Below are 17,730 nucleotides of genomic sequence, written 5' to 3'. Positions count from 1 at the left end.
TCCGCTCCCTCTCTCTCTCGCTCTCTCTCTCTCTGCCTCCTTGGCCTCTTGGCTGGGAGCAGGTACACGTGGCCTGCCCGCGGTGCTTGCTTTCCACCTCGAGGCTCGGAAGCGCTATCCGCTCCCTCTCTCTCTCGCTCTCTCTCTCTCTGCCTCCTTGGCCTCTTGGCTGGGAGCAGGTACACGTGGCCTGCCCGCGGTGCTTGCTTTCTTCCTTGAGACCCGGAAGCACTTTCCGCTCTCCTCTCTCTCTCTCCTCCTGCGCCTGCACCTAGCTGGGCTTTGCCCACAAGGACAAAGGCCAGGGCTCCCTCGCTGCTCCCTTTGCTCTCTCTCTTTCCCTCCTTTTTTTTTTTCTCCCTCAGAGATGGCAGACAAGAGGACATTGATCCGGTTCCACTGGACAAAGAAGACGGAGCCGATACCGACTGCAAAGGCCTTCTTTATGACCTTCCTGCAAGGGATCTTGCAGTTGGTGGCCGGAGATCTCTACTGCCTCCAGGACAACAAGGCAGAGAGATACATGGAGGCCTACATGGCTACGGATGCATCGTATGAAAAGGCAACGAGACTGATCAGGGAGAAAGGTAAGCACCCTGGTTTCTCTGATTACAGGCCGGAGCCGATGAGGAAGACGAATCAGAGGACCATCACGGTTTGCACATACAATCCCTACGTACCAGCGGAACGGGTAACAGCGTACCTAGGGAGGTATGTAACCGTGGTGGGAAAACTGACAGAGATCAGGGACAAAGGCGTCTGGTACGGCAAACGCCAGTACCGAGTCCTCCTGAAGGAGGACCCAGAGGGCGTTGACGGTTTCCAGCACCCCCCGGCTCGCTTCAACATCGGAGCCGACAGGGGGTACCTCTACTACCCCAAGATGCCGGATTTTTGCAGCAAGTGCAGACAGTCCGGCCACAAGACAAACACATGTGACATAGTCAGATGTCACAACTGCAATGAGGACGGGCACCTGGCAAAAACCTGCCGGGCAGCCAAAAAGTGCGACAGATGCGGCGCCGAGGGACACCTCGTTCGCCAATGTAAGGTAAGCAAACCTTCGTTTGCGCAGGTGGTGGAAGCCGGCAGGCAGAAACCGGTCTCCAGACAAAGGGAGAGGGCTGAGAACAAAGAACCCGCACCTCCCCCGCTGAGAACCGAAACTGCCGAGGCCACACCCCCAGCCGCATCGGTGCCACAAGATGGCCGCCAGGAAGAGGGACAAGACGGCCGACCGGAGTAAGGGTCCTGGATAACTCCCAGCAAAAAGGGAAAGCGATAGCGGGAGAAGAGACCCAGGGTGGACCCACTTTCGGAAGGACAGAAAAAAAGAGTGGTAAGGGAAAACCGTTTCCTCGTCCTAGAGGAAACGGAACTTTCTTCCCTCGAGGCCCAGGAACAACCGGAGGAGGCTCCCCAGGAAACGGAACCCCCCTCCCCCCAGTCCCACGGACAAAAGGAGGAGGCAGCCCAGGAAGAGGTAACCCCCTCCCCCGAGGCCCAGGGACAACAGGAAGAGGCATCACAGGAAGTTGGAACCCCCTCCCCCGAGGCCCAGGAACAACAGGAAGAGGCAGCCCAGAAATTGGAGCCCCCTTCCCCCGAGGCCCAGGAGAAACTTGAGGCCCCCGAAACTCCCGGAGAAAGGGAAGAAAGGAGCCTTCCCGAAGCGGTGGCGGAGAGTATCCTCGAGGACGACGAGGATTATTTCGAAGCCGGCCTGGAGGCCGGACTGATGGTAGGGCTGGACCTGTCCAGCATGTTTACATTTCAGTCCCCAGCGAAACCTGGAGGGAGCCCAGCATATTCCCCCCAGGACCCGAACGAGAGGAGTTACATCTAGGCTAAACAGTGCCCAGATGTAGACTCCCAAGTTTCAACTGTAAGTACAGAGAGGAGGTTTAACTTTCACTAGTTTAACCATGACTGTGAAACTAACCTTCCTAACAACTAACGTGAGAGGGCTGAGAGACCCCGTGAAAAGACGGGGAGTCTTTCATGATCTGGCCTCAAAGTCTTTCTCAGTTTGTTTCTTACAGGAGGTCCACCTGAAGGATGAAAGCGACAAGCTGACATTCACCAGGGAATGGACGAAGGGAGAATCATGCTGGAGCGTAGGAGGGGTCCACTCTTCCGGAGTGGGAATTCTCCTCGGAAACCCAGAGATGACGCTGGTTTCCTCCTTCTCGGTGGTGCAGGGCCAGATCCTGGTCGCAGACATCGACTGGAGGGGGCAGAAGTTGAGAGCAATTAACGTCTATGCTCCAACAGAACCCTCTATCCTGAAGGAAGTGTTTGCTGACCTGGCCAGCTGCTGCACCACCAACAGACAGATGGTGCTCGGCGGGGACTTCAACGTCGACCGGGAGAAGGGGAGCGACGCTAGCTCGGCAGAGCTGGAGTCGCTACTCAAGCAGTTCTCCCTGGTAGACGGCTTCAGACGGTGCCGCCCTAACGACGCCGGAACGACCTGGAAAAACTCCCGGGGAGTGTGCAGCCGCCTGGACTACATCTTCCTGCACACGACCTGCTCCCTGGAATCGGCGACGGTGTCCCCGGCGTGGTATTCCGACCACGGTCGCTTGACGGTGGTGGCTAACACCAGCCTGCCGGCATTCGGTCGTGGGTACTGGAAGCTGAACTGGGAGATACTGGAGGAAGACGACTTCAGGGCACTGTTCCGGAAAGACTACGTGAGCTGGGTTGATCTGAGAGACGGCTACAGCTCCGTGGTGGAATGGTGGGAGTCGGTGAAGGACGGGACCCGAACCCTGGCGCAGATGTACTGCAGACGGAAGGCGGCCAGGGAGAGGAAGGAAGCTGCACGTCTCCAGAGGCAACTCGAGGAGGAGTACAGCTCGGCTAACGGGGGAGGAGCCTTCAATTCAGCCCGGGCACGGGACCTGAAGGAGAGGCTCCGCAAACTGCACACCGAGAAAGCCAAGGCTTTCCTGGTCAAGGCACAAAGGGAGCATTATGAAAATAATTAAACCTGTTCCTCCTATTTCTTCAACCAGGTCCGGGGAGCCCAGAAAAAGAGGGTGATCCATAGCCTGAGACGGGGAGATGGAGAGGAAGTGCTGGACGAGAGCGACAAAGTAGAAGCGGCCACCGCTTTCTACACGGAGCTCTTTTCAGAAAAGCAGACGGAGGTGGAGGCAGGCGATGCTTTTCTGGAGGGGCTGAAGGCACGAGTACCGGAGGAGGTGAGGGAGGACTTGGAGGGTCCGATAACGGCCGAGGAGCTGAAGGCGGCGTGCTTGTCCATGGAGAATAGCAAGGTGCCGGGGCCGGACGGACTCCCCAAGGAATTCTACACCTGCTTCTGGGACACCCTGGCGGCAGATCTGGTGAAAGTGGTGCAGGAGATCTTCCGCCGGGGGAAACTCGGAGACACCATGAGGGAGGGCGTCATCTCCCTGCTCTTCAAGGGAGGAGACGCCGCCGACCTCAAAAACTGGAGGCCGATCACGATGCTCTGCGTGGACGTAAAGATCCTGTCCAAGCTCCTGACCGGCAGACTGAGAACCACCCTCCCCCACATCATCCACAGCGACCAGACGTGTGGAGGGGCGATCCGTCAGCTGGAACCTCCAGCTGACCAGAGACGCCATCGCCTGGGCCGAGGACCGGAACGTGCCCATGATGGTGGTCAGCCTGGACCAGGAGAAAGCCTTCGACAGAGTGAACCACAGCTATCTGTTCAGGGTGCTGGAACGCTTCGGTTTCGGAGAGAGTTTCAGCCGCTGGATTCAGATTCTGTACTCTGACGTGGGCAGCAGAGTGAACGTGAACGGAATCCTGGGGGATTTCATTCCCCAGGAATCCAGAGTACGACAGGGCTGCCCCCTTTCACCCCTTCTCTATGTTCTCTTCACAGAGCCCTTAGCAGAGGCGGTGAAACGGGACCCCATCATCGACGGCCTGGAGATACCGGGAGGCGCGGGGGAAACCCTGAAGATCTCCCAGTACGCCGACGACACAACGCTGTTCCTGAGGTCAGACAGGGGGTTGAGGAGGGCCCTGCAGGTCATGGAGCAATACTCCAGAGCCTCGGTGTCGAAGCTCTACCGCCGAAAGAGCAAACTGAAGTTCTTCGGGCCCTGGAAGCACAGGACGATGGCGCCGGAGGGTCTCGAGCTCTGCACGGAGCCCCTCAGAATACTGGGGGTTTCCTTCCAGAGCCGGGACAACGAGACCAACAACTGGACCGAGAGGATCGCCAGGGTGAACGCCAAGCTGGGTCTGTGGAAAACGCGGTCGCTGTCCTACACAGGGAAAGTGATGGTGTTGAAAGCAGACGTCCTGCCGGCTTTGGTTTACCTGGCGGTGGTGTACCCGCTGCCGGCTAGACTCAGACGAGCGCTGCAAGGGATGATCTTCGACTTCATCTGGGGCGGCAGGTACGAGTACATCACGAGAAACCGGATGTGTCAGCCGGTCGAGGAAGGGGGTCGAGATGTCCCACATTTCCCCCTGAAACTCGACTGCATCTTTTACTGCAACCTCTGTCGGGCGCTGCGGGAGCCCATCGGCCACAAGTACCAGTACTTTGTCAGGCTGTGGCTCTCCATCCCGATGAGGCACTTGGTCCAGTGGTCAAACACTGGGCCCAAGGCAGAGAGGCGACCAAAGTTCTACACCCACGCTGTCAAGTGGAGCAGGAGGTACGAGGCCACGAAACAGCCAGAGCTCTGCACCAACCACAGAGCTCTGTACAAAGAGGTGAGGGGGCATCTGGTCGCCGACGAAAGGCTGCAAGTTCCCAGACAAGTCTGGGAAAGGACGCAGCCTAAAGAACTGGACAACGAACTGAAGGACCTCAACTGGATGGCCGTACACAAGAGACTGGCTACCAGAGAGGTCCTCTACAGACACTCGCTTACCAGGAACCCGCATTGCCCCCGGGACACGTGTTTCGTCGAGGAGACTCAGGAGCACGTGTTCTGGAGCTGCCCCTTCGCCAAGGCGGTGTGGGGCAGAATGGACATGTGTGAGATGTTTTCTTTTTGAGATGTGTTTTTTTCGGAATAAAGTATATTTTATAAGAAAAAAAATATGCAAGCTTACTGCCTCCTACGGGCTCTGTATTTGTTAGCGATACAAGACCGGCCGTGGAGAAATGAAGTGAGGAGGGTGTGTACATTAAAAGGCTCATAGCGTCCCTGGAGGGGCTCAAACCACCACCCTTTTTGTTAACAACTGAGCCACAAAGACGCATGTACAGCTTAATACTTCTCGGTCTCAGTGAAAGTGATACACTCCGTAAAATTTCCAGAGATTCATTTATTTTAAAAGGAAAATCACAAACAGCGGCCGAGATCTACTGGAGTTTTTTCATTCTATACTGCGATTTCTGAAGGGTACCCTGTGAAAATACGAGTTTTGACGAGAAGGGATGGACATATAAGGTCAAAAGGCTTGGGGAATTGAACTTTAAGGTGAAGACTGCGGGTTCAGTAGCAGCAGAACCTGATCAGTATCAGTTGACTCCGATATACTTTGAAAATGAACTTGGGGATTTAGAGTCAGACGTGCTACCGTTGCACCATGGGGTACTTAATTTAAAAAAAATAGAAAAAACAATCAGTGTTCCTGGATCTGTAATTGAGAACAACACCTACACAAGAGCTGCGCAGGAAGAATAAAATGTGGTCTGGGAAGAAAAGGCTCTCTTCGGAAGAGCTGTGCTCTTCACAGATTTTTCTTTGTGAAGCTCATTTGTCTCCTTTGGGGAATTCAAAGGCACAGACAGCCGTGACTTCATGGCCCAATGGTAGCGTGTCTGACGCCAGATCAGGAGGCTGTGTGTTCAAATCATGTCGAGGTCAGCTGTTACTTTTTCAGGTTCTGCTGGTCCTGAACACGGAATTCACACCATGCAGTTGAGTTCTATCTGTACACCACATAGATAATCTAAACAAAATAGAGCAGTACAGGACACGCAGTGTGGAGCTCACACAGGCTTACAGTCTCCAGCATTGGAGTGAAGGGGAAAAAAAGAACTTTGTTTTTTTTTTTTTAAGTGAAAAGGCACAGTTCACATCTGCTTAACATCACGTCCAACTTTAGAGACAGCTACATCAGATAATGGAATCCCGGAAGTTTCAGATAACTTTTTTTAATACAGGTTCAAGCAAACCTGAAAGTTAATGTGTTTCCGGACACTTTTGTTTTATTAAAAAGTGTCTGAAGCCTGAAAATGTAATTTGAAAAAAAAAAAACGCTATTGGACATTAGCAGCTGCTTTTTGTAACGATTTGCTATTTCATGCTGGAAAACAAAGGAAACAGACCCAACGTTTGCTTTCAGGTGCGGTTCATTACATAATATACATTATTACTGAGGAGCTTGAAAAAAATTTACACGAGCCAGGTAGAAGTCAAACCTACAATCTTATGATCCGAAACCAGACGCGTTGTTTATTAAACCGCTGGCATTTCACATGACCTGAATTCCCCCATAGGATGCTCAGCGTCGCTACTAGTAATGCACCGCTCCGTCTAAAATTTCAAAGTGAGAAACATGTGTTTTCTGATTTTTTATGAGTTTTAAAATATAATCTCTTTAAATCAGACAAGGGGTTTATGTTTCGCACTGAAATTCCGATTGACTGAGAATTCAAAGAAAGACTGTTTTCTTTCACAACACCGTATAATTATCACATCCACCAGACTCTCCAACCTCTCCAGACCTTGATGGTTGAGCAATTGCTCCGATAAATTAGGTCACGTATCATGTTAAATCATTTCTTCTCAACACAACATTTCCTGGTGCACGTTTTCTCTATGAAAAAAAAGACATTTTTCCCTTGCATGATTTCTCGTTTTTTATCAAAGCGTACAGAAATAAAAAAGAAGAAGAAATAGTGTGGCAAAAGAACTCTGTCGCCCTTGGGAGATATCAAACGCATTGGACATGGAAATGCCAGATAAAAGCCAGTTCTCTTCGTTTCTCAGTGTCGGGGCTGCTATGTAAAAGAGGCAATTTGCTCTGAGCTCAGGTTAAACGCTTACTGAACGCAGATGTCTCAGAGCGGTGTGTCCAAGCGGCTGTAAAAGGTGATGGGTGTCCTGTCACCGTAGCCTAGTTGGTTAAAGCGCTTCTCTATTAAACAAAAGAACCGAGATTCAAATCCCAGCCGTGTCTTTCTTCCTATCTTGTAGTACAGAACGTACCATTTCGGGCAATCACAAAGGGCTTGATTTCGTTAAATGCATGTGTTCATTTCCTTTCTGGAAAACTTGTTTTTGATGAAATTCACACAGCTTGCAAAAAATGAAATTCAATTATTGGTTAACAGTGCAGAAGAAATATTACCATATATTACCAAAATAAACGGTAAGAGATTTTGTTTTAACCGAAAACCTCTGATTCGAGAAAAGAACACCCCAGTCTCTGTGGCGCAATCGGTTAGCGCGTTCGGCTGTTAACCGAAAGGTTGGTGGTTCGAGTCCACCCAGGGACGGGATTCTTTTGCGATGTAAACGTTGTCTTTAGTCGATTGGATTTTTCAGCGAAACCATAACCATTTTAATATTTGCAGGAAATGCGAGTGTGTAACACGTGTCAGGGTCACCGAGAAATGTCCAATAATGCCCAAGATTGCAACTCCCCAGAAAACCATATTCACCCAAAACAAATTATCGTCGAATCTTCATTTATACTCCAGTTGAATCCTCTGCTGAAATATTTTAAAAATACTGTGCAGGTTTGTTTGAGACTTGACAAGCATTGTTAAGATAGCACTGTGCAGTTGGATTTTGATATTTTGACATATTTACCTTAATTTTAAACATAAATACTATACAGTCTATTGTAATTTTAAAATATGTTAGCTGAGGATGCAAAGGGGTGAAAGGGAAAGGTCAGAGGGTATAGTAAAAACAAGGTTAGGATTGGTGGAGGTGGCAGGGGTGTTGATGGTTTTTCTCTGTAGAGGATGATTGAGTTTTTTATCCTTCTCTGAAGTGAGAAATTGGAAGAGTTGGGAGTTGAGGGATCTGATGAGGTTAGTTATAAAAGGAAGTTGATGTGGAGCTGTTAGCTGTAAAACTTCCTAACATCTTTGATGTTGTCATCAAAGATAAACTGCAGTAAGCAAAGATAAAGAAAATTATCTTTGCTTACTGACCTGTCTTTCTCACACCTGAAGAAGGCTCCACAGCCAACATGTTATGTTTCCTTTCTTCTCTTTTCAGCATGGAATAATCCTTTACTTTTTCCTTTGCAGCCTACGCATGCTGACACAGCTACTCACCTGATATATAACATTCCTATAATCGCAACTATGAATGTCCACTGTGGGTATTTTTTTCATTATTATTTATTTTGGCATTGAAGCATATTTTATGTAATAGCGAAGTGTCATAATCACTGAAAAACATATTTTTTCATTTAGAAAGAATTAAAAAAATATAAATCACTATGAATTACATTTAACCTGTTCTGATCTAGGTTTTCTATATACTTTAACATGCCATGTTCAGAATGTCACAACGCAGAAATGCAACAGAGAAGTTTTGTAATTACAAATCTTCTCTTACCTTAGTGTCAGAATACTAAGATGTTTTGGTAACGAGGAAGGAGGGAAAAAGTAATTCAGCAGAAGGGGTGCTATTTTATTGACTATAAATCCTCACATGGATTTGTGATTTGTGATTTGTAATTTTGTGTCTCTTACCATAGTGTCAGAATACTAAGATGTTTTGGTAACGAGGAAGGAGGGAAAAAGTAAATCAGCAGAAAAGGTGCTATTTTGTTGACTATAAATCCTCACATGCCATGTTCAGAGGGTCATATTAAAAAAATGGTACAGTAAATTTTCTTATACTTCATGATTTTCATAATTTGTTACATTGTGTCTCACACCTTTGTGTCAGAATTCTGAGATGTTTTTTTCTAAACAGGGGCCATCGCAATACAACAGAAAGAGCAATTAGCTTTTCCCTATGAATTCTCTCATGCCATATTCAGAGGGTCATATTTTAAAAATGGTACAGCAACATTTCCTGAAGTTCAGGATTTTGAGAGTCTGTTACATTGTGTCTCACACCTCAGTGGCAGAATTGTGAGACGATTTTATAATCAGGAGGGAGGGTCATAGCAATAAGCAGAAAGTGTCATCACCCTTTGCTCATCCTCCGTTAACCATATATTCACATATGCCATGTTCTAAATGTCCCATTGTAAACTGCTATAATAACATTTCTTGCAAAATGCAAGATTTTGAGAATTCACGTTTTGCCTTTGTCTTATTTACTTGTTGTCTAACATGCCAGTTTGTGTTATTGTGAGTTTTGAAAATTGGTTTTCGATTTTCTGAAATGTGTTTCATACAAAAATGCAATTTGGATAATCATTACTTACATATTCCCCTTTACTGGGGATATGTGCAGTAATCAACTCGGATTAGTATTTTTAAAAATTACTATAGAGAGCCATCTACAGGCGAAAGGCGGCATAACATCACAGCAGCAGCATTTAAGGTGGAACAAAAAACGCGAATAAGAAGCTGGCGAATAAGCAGCCAACTTCAGCCTCGTTAATGCAATAGGATTGGGTGAGGTAGAAAAATATTTCTTCCTCTGAATCCTAACATTTTTGTAGGTGTTCTAGGACTTCTCGCCTCAGATAAAGCTGCCAATACATCACTTATTTCGACTCTATCAATATCAGCAGTGTTATCAGTACTGAGCCCTAAGTGTAGGTCCTGTCATCATATAAAAACTTGAATGTATCGACTGCATTCACCTGAAAAAATCTGATCAAATTGAAAAATACATCGAAAACAAATTTGCTTGTTTTTTTTCAGATCCAGAAGAGAATCATCATGAGACTCAAAACAGACCTGTTAGTAGTATAAAGCGACACCTTTCGTCAAACTTTTGACAGGTACCACGCCCCCTTTTCCAGCCAATGGTCGTCTGCGGTGGTTGGCTGTCCCACCCCCTTGCCAGCCAATGGCGTGTTGTTATTTGTGCATGTCCCACCCCCTCAGAAGCCAATGGTGTGTCGTTTTTGGAACTCCCGCCTCCCCCCCGGCCGGTCGGTCCGGAGCCTCAGGGTCCCAAAGCCCCAAGGCAGTGCATCCCTCGCTTTAGGTGTGTGAAAGTGTGTATTGGTTTGTAAGGGGACCATGTCTGCCGTGGGGTTGAGTGCGCTCTATTATAACCCTAGGAAATCGGGTAGTTACGGCGGAGCAGGGAGTCTGGTGCGGGCCGCGAGATCCCGGGGTGTGAGCGGCGCTAGCCGTGGCCGGGTGGCCGAGTGGTTGTCCGGCCAGGCTGCTTATACGCTGCACAAGCTGAGTCTCAAAAGCAGCAGGGGTGCAAGCACACACACACACACTGACTGCGTAAAGTCTCACGGAAAGAATTCGCAGGACAAACACCATGTGAAATGTGAACCGCTTTACTTCAACAGGGGGTTTTCAAACACAGAAACAGCGCAGCAGCACTTTTTACACAAGTTACAGACTCCAGTTTGCAAGTATGTGAAATGTGAACCGCTTTATTTCAACAGGGGGTTTTCAAACACTGAAACAACGCAGCACACACGCGTTACTGGCTCCTGTTTGCATTCAACAATTAAATGTTGGTGCGGAAAATTAGTTCGGTACACGTAACCACCACCCCAACATTGCTGAGAAACTTTGCGGCATCTGAAAAAGCATTCATAAACCCCTTCCGCTCCCCGTGTCTAAAGCCATGCGAACCACACTGGGCGATCTGATCTAGCAGGGCAAAAAAATTTGCCTGCGTAATCAGCGGGATGGTGTTACCACAGGTTCTGAGCAAAAGACGCTGTATTTTGGAATACACACTGTAGAACCCCCCAGTGTTTTTTCTGTTTGGGAGTGTTAAAAAACCTTATTTTAAAACTGCTTAGCTTTTAAAGTTAAAAGCGACTGGTCTGTGCGCGGGTCTATAGGCTGTTAACCACGCCGCTTGACCCAGTAGCGCCACCACAGCCGTAAAGGAAACCGGTGTAACAACATGTCCGTGTAACTTGTTCCATTCACCTGCAGCCCTGTGTGTAAGGATGCGCCACATGTGTGGCGTTTTTATCATAGTTATCGTAGTTTTCTGATTTTGACAGTTTAGATTTCATTGATTGTTGTGTTGAAAAGTCTTTTATTTTTAACACCGTGTAGTTTTCTGATTTTGAGATGTGGAGCATTGGCGAGGTAATAAAAAGTCTTTTTTTTTCACACAGCCGCTGTATCGACGAGCGGCGAAACAAATGTGGCGGAAATGTCGGACCCTAAGGTGGTGACTGCATCGGAGACGGTTGTTAAGACCCTGACCAAAGCCAGACGTGTCAAGCCTGTGGAGAGAAATCATAACGCCCCTAAAGACTTAGTGTTGGGTGATGTGCTAGATTCAGTGCGCGGTATTACACAGTCACTATCAACGGCGATCAGTAATGAGGTGGCCAAAAAACGAGCTTTAGAGCATCTAAGAGCGGTTTTAGCCGGTGTACAAACCTTGTTTCCAAAACAGATCCAGGTTTTCACCGCTAACCTCTTAGATATAATTTCTACAGAAGATGCAGCTCTAAGCTCAGGATTTCAGACCATGATGATGATATTTCATGCTTCATTGGTGCAAAACCCCGGTGATAAATGACTAAACATGCGGTCTAAAAAGTGTTTAAAAGACCGAGCGCTTGCCAACAGCAAGCGTTTGTACATAAATAAAAGAATTAAACTGGCAAAAGCATGTTTGTTGCGTCGTCAAAGATTCAGAGAGAGGCATCAGATTTCCCAAGGGCCGCCCGAACCACGCAATGAGAATGCCGTGGTAGAAAATAACTTAAGGCCCGAGGTTGTTGTAGCAGAACAGGATGTCGGTAACCGAGAACCGGTTGTACTGAACGATCTGAATCAGGTTGGTAGCGGTGCAGGGGCGAAAAGAGACCCCTTAGTTTTCCTGGACCGTATACGTAGTTATAACAGGTCTTATAATAATTTTAGAGCAACAGAGCACCATGAAGAATTTCGTTTTGTTAATCTCGACAGAATAACCTCGTATGTACAGGCTATAGACGCTGTGCATGGTGCAGTCCAGAGAATATTGGATGAACTTTCTCCAAACATCGGGGCGAATGATTTTGTACAGCTGCGTTTGACTGCGGGTGGTTTTAACAAGCCCTTGTTCTCACGCAGGAGACACCCCGGAGAATTAAATGCTGCCGATTTTTTAAGCCACATCTCGGACCTCTTACAGAGCCACACAGAGGTTCTCACCAATGACAGCCACCGCTTAGTGGTGACGATAGTTAGGAATATGCAGGGGGGTGCCCGCTAAACGAATGCACAAAGAGTTGGGTTTTCCAGAGAATCGGAAAATTAGTTTGTCAGACATTACCGCTTTTGAAAAACATTTAAAGGTGGTCATTAAAATTTTGTACCACGACCAGGGTGATTGGAAATATTTTACAACGGGACCCACACCACCAAATTTCTAAAATACTTTTTGTTCTACTGCATGAAGAGCATTTTTATGGGGTTTTAAATATTAAAGCTTTTGTGGGGGCGGCGTATTTTTGCACTAACTGCCATGTGGCGTATAGCCACAAGAACGCACACGCCTGTGTTAAAGCTTGTAAAACCTGTTTAGATCCCCAGTGTTGCAAAATTGATGCCGAAATTCAGAATTGCCCGGCCTGTAAGGTCTTTTGTCGTAGCTCTCAGGGGTTGGCAAGACACTTGCGGAATGCAGCGACGGGTGTGAGTAAGTGTGAGCGCAGGGTCTTTTGTGAGAAATGTCGGGTTTATAACCTCGCAAGTCACAAATGTAAAGAGAAACTGCTCGCGTTGTAACAACGTGATCGACACCCCAGACACAGATTTGTGCTACATACCGCCTTTGGACAACCCCAAAATTTCAAACAAGTACATTTTTTTCGACTTTGAATGCATGCAAGAAACAGGGACACACATACCAAATTACGTCCATGCCCTTCATATTGACAAACGAAGCTGGGAATTTTAAGGTGAAACTTGTCTAAAGGATTTTGTGTGTAAATTTATTGATAGACGTTTTAAAAACCATACGTTCATATCGCACAATGGCAAGGGATATGACAATTACCTAGTGATCAGACAGTTGTTAGCTGAAAAGATGGACGTTGAACTAATTAATCAGGGTGGCAAGATAATGTGTATGACTGTAAAAGCTCTGAACATCAGATTTATCGATTCTTTAAACGTTCTACCTATGAAATTAAGCAAACTGCCGGCCGCCATGGGGTTCCCTGGGGCTAAGGGGAATTTTCCACACTTGATGAACACTTCAGAAAACCAAAATTATGTCGGACCGATGCCGCCGCCAGAACTTTACGGCGTTAACTACATGCTGCCGAGCAAGAAAGCCGAGTTTTTGGTTTGGTAAGAAGAATGCAGGGGAAGTGTATTTAACTTACAGAGAGAGTTGAAACGTTACTGCCAGTTGGATGTGGCAATTCTAAGAGAAGGCTGTATCAGGTTTCGGGACGAGGTCATGAATATGACCAGACAGACACGCGTGACTGAGTCAGGGGCCGCCTGCGTTGTCTGCATCGACCCCTTTCAGTTTGTGACCATCGCTAGTGTCTGCATGGCCATGTTCAGACTTATGTTTTTACAGGAAGAGACGATTGCGTTGCTACCCCATGAAAATTACCACCGCCAGCAAAAACGATTTTCTACACCCAGCATTCAATGGCTTATGTACATCGAACACACAGAGCCCATTAAAATCCAACACGCGTTAACCACGGCCGGTGAGTTCAAGGTTGGCCCATATTTTCTGGATGGTTATGCTGTAATTGACGGAGTGCCGACAGCCTTTGAGTTCAACGGTTGCTTTTTTCACGGTTGTAGCGTTTGTTATTGTAAAAACGATTTTAAAGACGATGGTGAAAATTAATTTTCTCAAAATGAGAGGTTTTAACGTGCGTGTTTTGTGGGAGCACGAGTTCAGAGACATGCTTGTTGAAAATGGAGACTTGGGTAAATTTCTAACAGCTGCGCAGTTACCAGAGGCCTCTGCAACCGCGTGAGTCGCTTTTTGGGGGGGAGAACAAATGAGATTTGTTTGCATTACACAACGCAGCCCGGTGAAAAAATCCATTACTATGATTTCACCAGTCTGTATCCATTTGTGAACAAAACTAAAAAATACCCACTGGGGCACCCCCGAATAATTTATAAAAACTTTGGAGATTTAAAACAATATTTCGGTTTAGCAAAGGTGAAAGTTTACCCACCCAGATGTTTGTACTTTCCAGTTCTTCCAACCAAAATTGACAAAAAAACTGTCAACACTGTCGTACATGTGGTGAAACAAAACAGACCACCCCCTGTGAGCACGGTGATGAAGATCGCGCCTTGACTGGTGTCTGGTGCGCCCCTGAATTATGGCCTTAGATCTGGGGTATAGAGTGGGTAAAATTTATGAAATTAGGCATTTCGAAAAGGCCTCACATGATCTTTTTACAGACTACATCAAACTGCATCTGAAAGGGAAACAGGAAGCTTCGGGGTTTCCAGAGGGGTGTACAGATGTCGCGAAACAACAAAGATATATCAGCGAATATTATGAAAAAGAGGGTGTCCGGCTGGACCCCGGCAACATTAAAAAGAATCCGGCCAAAAGACAGCTTTCAAAAATTGCCTTGAACAGTTTGTGGGGGAAGTATGGACAAAGAGACAATTTACCACAGACCACCATTGTGAGAAACCCCGATGAATTGTTCAGGTACTTATTTACGCCATATCATGAGGTGTCAGCCTGCAAGTTTATCAATGAAAACACAGCCTGTGTTATGTGGAAACACACTAAACACTAAACACCACTATATAGGCCATTCAAACACTAACATTTTCATCGCTAGCTTTACAACCGCCTTTGCCCGCTGGGAGTTATACAATCTGCTAAATGCTTTGCAAGGCCGCTGTCTGTACCACGACACAGATTCCGTTATCTTTGTGAGCCGGGAGGGTGAGTGGAATCCGGGGCTGGGTGACTATTTGGGTGAGCTAACCAGCGAAATCGATGCTGGACAACACATCACCGAGTTTGTATCAACAGGACCCAAGTCGTACGGGTACAAGCTGTCTGGTGGGAAAGCCTGTTTAAAGGTGAAAGGCATTACGCTCAATGTGAACAATTGTGAAAAAGTTAACTTTGAGAGTCTGCGGGACTTGGTTTTTGACTATGGCGTTAACCCTTTTGCAGAGTGCCGGGAATTTAAACACATTTCTATTCAACAGCCGATGATCGTGCGTGTTAAAAAGGATTGGCGCAGTGAGACCCGGACCTTAAAGAAAACCCAGAAGGTGGTGTACGACAAGCGGGTGCTGCAAGAAAATTTGACATCGTTGCCCTACGGATATTAACACGATGGATGTCAGGTTAAAACACCCTTTTTCATGCATTTTGTCCTGACCCTCGAATTGCGGTAAAAGTTATTTTATAAAACAGCTCTTGGAGAACAGTGATACCGTTATGACTCGTAAACCCGAAAACATAGTCTGGTGTTACAGCTGCTGGCAACCTCTATACGCTGAGTTGCTTGTGAAATTTCCATACATTCAGTTTATAGAAGGGCTACCGACGTCGTTTTCCGACGACCAGCTACTGCCACCGGATAGAGTAAATTTGATTATAGTTGATGATTTGATGGAGTCTGCGTGTGAAAATAATGAGATAGAAAAAGCTTTTACAAAATACATACACCACCGAAACCTCAGCATCATGTATATATTCCAAAATGTGTTTTGTCAAGGCCGGAAAAGTAGAACCATAGCGTTAAATACAAAGTACATGGTGCTGTTTAAAAACCCTAGAGATAAACTACAGATTACAACCCTGTCACGGCATATGTATCCCGGTAAAGCCCGATTTTTTTGGAAGCGTTTGATGACGCTACTAAAAAACCTTTCGGTTACTTGTTGGTGGATTTAAATGCCGACACCCCAGATGACTATCGCTTGTGAACAGGTCTTTTCCCCCCAGATGTACCCGTGGCTTATGTATTTAAAGAATCTAAAAGTCGGTGATCTCGCAACCACAGACTCAGTCAAAAAAACACGTTCGGGCCGTCGTCATGTCTTCACGCATTCGGAGAAACCTGACACTTACATTTTCTGGTAAAAGCCAGCCCCAGTCACCGGAAAGCTATTCTCTGTGGGGCGTCAGATGATCTTGTACAGGGAATAGCTAAGCCTGCTAAGCAGTTTGGGACCCTGAAGAGAAAGCATAAGCTTTTAAAGACTTTGAGTCAAAGGGGTCTTTCTCTTAAAAGAAAGAGACTCTTGGTGAACCAGTCCGGCAGTTTTATCGGGACACTGTTGAGTATTGTAGTACCATTGATTACGGAGCTTCTACAACACCGATAATGGACCACAATGAAAAAAAATGTACCTTGTACCTCAAAAACAGCTCGATCGACTCCTAGACTGGTCCGGCAAAGAAACCGATGTGAGAAAAATAACAACCCGCAGGTTGGATGACGAAATGAGAGACATTTTTTAGAACTCGCATCTGCCTGAATATGAAAACGTGAAATTATATAATCAGCTGTTTCAACGGTATTTGACATTAGTATGCCAGGAAGTTTCTGAAGAGGGGACTTTAACTGTTGTACGACCCGAAAATGCACCCGCCGATCTATCACACGCATTACCAAAACAGCCGTCATCGACCGACGCTGACTTTGGGTATATTTTAGACAGTGCGTCTCAGTGGTTCCAGAGAAATGCCGAGATATTGTTAAAGACTGTGGCACACAATAAACCGTTAATAGCCGGGAATTAAAGAAAATTTGTGTACAAGGGGGCACCCGTTGAGGGCTCTCACATGATTGATCTTGTCAGGGCTCTCACACAACAGCAATCAGTTGAGGCCGGTAAGAAGCTAAAAGATTGGGATGTGTTCACAGGGGCAATGGCCGAAATCAACGTACCGGGCACCTTGCTAGCCAATGCTGGTAACTGAGAGCTACTAAAACTCAAGTCTGCCCCACTGTGGTGTGCAGCGTCTGTCAAAACTTTAAAACCCCATGTCCCACCCCCTTTTCAACCAATGGTGTTGTTATAGGGTGGATGTCCCTCCTTCCCCCACAGAGCAGTAGTGTGATAGAGAGGTTTAACCAAACTATTAAAACAAAAATGTGGAGGTACCTGACACACAAAAACACCTTTCGATATATCGATCTGTCTGATCTTATTTACTTTTATAATCATAGTTACCACATGACTATTAAACGACCCACGGCTTCTGTTACGACTGATAACTCCCTTGAGATGTGGAGAACCGTCTATGGCGAACACTTTAAGCGAAAACCGTCAAAGTTTTCATTTAATGTAGGTGATCATGTGCGGGTGTCCAAAATAAAAGGGAATGTTTGAGAAGGGGTATGAACAGACCTTCACAGATGAAATTTTCATTGTCAAAGAGCGGACCACGGCTCTGAGACTCTATTACAAACTGCAGGACTACGCAGGCGATGACATTAAGGGCTCTTTCTACACAGAACAGCTACAGAAGATAAACCCCAATTCTGAGAGCGTCTTTCGCATCCAAAAGATTAAAGCAGCCAGGGGGCATGAAAAAAACAAACAGATTTTGGTAAAGTGGCGCAGATAGAGCGATAAATTCAATAGTTGGGTAAAGGCTTCCGAGGTCAAAGAAATATAGAGGTGCTGAAAAATGAACCCCAATGTCTTCTAGGTTACGC

At 46.6% G+C, this 17,730-nt stretch overlaps 1 non-coding gene across 1 annotated transcript; it reads left to right on the top strand.

Moving 5' to 3' along the window:
* The first annotated feature begins 7,397 nt into the window (after window positions 1-7,397).
* On the top strand, window positions 7,398-7,471 carry trnan-guu (transfer RNA asparagine (anticodon GUU)). Its single transcript has one exon. It is a non-coding gene; the product is annotated as a tRNA-Asn (tRNA).
* The last annotated feature ends 10,259 nt before the right edge of the window (window positions 7,472-17,730 follow it).

The sequence above is a fragment of the Lepisosteus platostomus genome, chromosome 5 (assembly GCF_059453375.1).
Source record: "Lepisosteus platostomus isolate fLepPlt1 chromosome 5, fLepPlt1.hap1, whole genome shotgun sequence".
In the NCBI taxonomy this organism is placed as follows: Eukaryota; Metazoa; Chordata; class Actinopteri; order Semionotiformes; family Lepisosteidae; genus Lepisosteus; species Lepisosteus platostomus.
This window is presented reverse-complemented; position numbering and strand designations above follow the sequence as displayed.